Source organism: Pempheris klunzingeri, chromosome 15 (assembly GCF_042242105.1).
Source record: "Pempheris klunzingeri isolate RE-2024b chromosome 15, fPemKlu1.hap1, whole genome shotgun sequence".
Classification (NCBI taxonomy): Eukaryota; Metazoa; Chordata; class Actinopteri; order Acropomatiformes; family Pempheridae; genus Pempheris; species Pempheris klunzingeri.
Window position 1 is genome coordinate 7,467,303 of NC_092026.1, and position 662 is coordinate 7,467,964.

Below are 662 nucleotides of genomic sequence, written 5' to 3' on the forward strand. Positions count from 1 at the left end.
GGCTGTTGGCAAAGGCCACTAGAGCTGCTCCGAGAAAAACAAGGCTTTGTTTGTGTAAAAAAAGTACTTAACAGTCTATTATGGAGCTTAAATATTGTCCTTGTGGTTCTTATGTGAAGTTGAAAGTCAGTGGTCCAGGCCAGTTCTGCCTGGTGCTGCAGAATCTCACATGGAAATCACAGGCAGGAAAGACGGGAGCATGAGATTGTTCAGTTTCTTTTGGGAGAAGAATCTCAAGCTGATGGTACGTCAAGATCAGACATTGCAGCAGTGCAGTCCCGGGAAGTGTGTGAGGAGTTGAGACGGGGATCCGCTGCCGGTCTGACTCCACCTGAATATATGAGAGAGGATGGTGATGGAGGGAGAAGGATGAAGGAGAAGAGGTACTGAATGAGTCGCTGAAAGAGTCGCCCAGATTAGAAGAGCACATGAGAGCATGTGTTGTTGCAGAGGGTTAGAAGAGTGAGGGTTAAAGGTGTGAGGAGAGGAGGAAAATATCCTGCTAAGCCAGAAAGACAGAAATATGTGAAACCTCTTTACACTTTCTTTTTCTGTGCTGTTTTTTCCAGTTTAACATCTTTTGCACACATCTCTAAGCTACTTTGACATTGCAATATCAAGAATGAAAGCAGTTCTGTCCCCTGTCTGTCTTGCCTTTCTAT